This window comes from Orycteropus afer, unplaced genomic scaffold (assembly GCF_000298275.1).
Source record: "Orycteropus afer afer isolate SDZICR_OR568_19922 unplaced genomic scaffold, OryAfe1.0 scaffold00466, whole genome shotgun sequence".
Classification (NCBI taxonomy): domain Eukaryota; kingdom Metazoa; phylum Chordata; class Mammalia; order Tubulidentata; family Orycteropodidae; genus Orycteropus; species Orycteropus afer.
This window is the reverse complement of record NW_006922053.1, coordinates 1,809,503-1,811,618: the sequence shown is the minus strand read 5'-3', so window position 1 is coordinate 1,811,618 and position 2,116 is coordinate 1,809,503.

Genomic DNA, 2,116 nt, shown 5'->3' with positions numbered 1-2,116 from the left:
CTTTGATGCTTCCTGCATTGTTCAAATCTTTTCCCATAGAATCCTTCAAGATTGCAACTTGAACCTTGAATTTTTTCTTCAGTTCTTTCAGCTTGAGAGATGCTGAGCATGTTCCTCTCTTTTGGATTTCTAACTCTAGGTCTTTGCGCATTTCATTACAATACTTTATCTTTTTGAGCCGCCCTTTGAAATCTTCTGTTCAGCTCTTTTATTTAATAACTTTTTTCCGCTTGAGTTAGGTGCTCTGCGTTCAAGAGTGAGTTTCAGAGTCTCTTCTGACATCCATTCTGGTCTTTTCTTTCTTTCCTGTCTTTTGCTTTCTTCACGTATGATGTACTTGATGCCATCAAACAACTCCTCTGGTCTCTGGTCATTAGTGTTTGTTCTGGTTCCTAGTGCCGCTCTGACAAAAATATACCACAGATGGGATGACCTTAACAAACAGGAGTTTATTCTCTTACAGTTTGGAGGCTTTAAGTCCAAGTTCAAAGTGCCAGGCTCTAGGGGCTGGGTGAAAACCCCTCAACCTTGGGGTCCAGCTCTGCCTCCTGCTCCCAGCCCACTGGAGCTAGAGGCGTTTCTTCACTCACACAGCTGCTGGATGCTGAGGCTGAGAAGCCCCAAGGATGACAAGTAAAAAGGCACAGTCCCAATGTTACCAAACCACATGGCAGGATATTAATTCAAGTTCATTGTAAGTCCCAAGGTCGGCAGAGCATGGCAGGCTGTTGAGCAACGACATGGCTACATACAAAGTCCAAGCGTGCCATAGGCTAGAGACCATTGCCAAGGCTTCTTTTTATATACAGGAAGCAAACCACAACCCAAAGGCAGCTACTCAGCTGCTTATGGTAGATCCCACCCTGGAGTTGATTGCCAGTCTCATCATGGGGAATAACTACCACCAGCTGCCCAGCCACTCAACCGGGCCCAGCCAAGTTGACACACAAACATAACCACCACAGTGTTCAATGAGTCAAATCTATTCTTCAGGTGGTGTCTAAATTCAGATGGGAGATACTCAAGATCATACTTTACCTTATGGATTTGTTTTCATTTTCTTCAGCTTCAATTTGAACTTGCATATGAGCAATTGATGGTCTGGTCCACAGTTGGCCCCTGGCCTTGTTCTGACTGATAATACTGAGCTTCTCTATTGTCTTTTTCCACAGATGTAGTCTATTCGATTCCTCTGTATTCCATCCGGTGCTGAAGTCCATGTGTATAGTCACCGTTTATGTAGTTGAAAAAGACTGGTAATGAATAAGTCATTGGTCTTGCAGAATTCTATCATGGCATCTCTGATGGCGTTTCTATCACCAAAGCCATATTTTCCAAGTACAGATCCTTTGTCTTTGTTTCCAATTTTTGCACTCCAATCACCTGTAATTATCACTGCATCTTGATTGCATGTTTGGTCAACTTCAGACTGCAGAAGTTGGTAAAAATCTTCAATTTCTTCATCTTACCACCATTAGTAGTTGGTGTGTAAATTTATATAATAACCGTATTAACTTGTCTTCCTTGTAGGCATAAGGATATTATCTTATGGCTGACAGAATTGTACTTCAGGATAGATCTTGAATTATATACAGTAGGTATCCAATAATTAGTGTTCACGGGAGTGGGTATGAAATTCCTGCTGAGGACCTGGGGAAATAGATTGCTGGCAAGAGTCCGGCTAGGGGAAATTAAGCGCTTATTGACAGCCAGCTGTCTATCAGGGCTTGGAGAGTTTCAAAGTGAGCAGGGTAACACCCACCCAGTTCAATAAAGGGCGCTTTAAGACAGTATGCTAATTAATGCAAATGACCTATAGATGGGGCCTGAGGGGTCATTTTTGGTCAGGCGCGCCCTGGACAGCTTCGCTACCACAGGGGCCCGGGGCTCAAGATGACGTTGGTGCAGCCTCGGGGGGTTGGGCGGCGGCGCCGGCGAGACTTAGAGGCATCAGGCAGGGCATCCCGTGCCCGCTATACATTATCCCAGGGTTGCTTGTCCTGGCCCGTGGATCTATGGCCCGCTTGGGTCTCTCGGGAGCAGGCATTTCTTGTCAGGCGCGCTGCGGACAGCTCCTCCCGAGGGCCCTTGCGGCGGCGTCCCGGGGGCCTTCGGG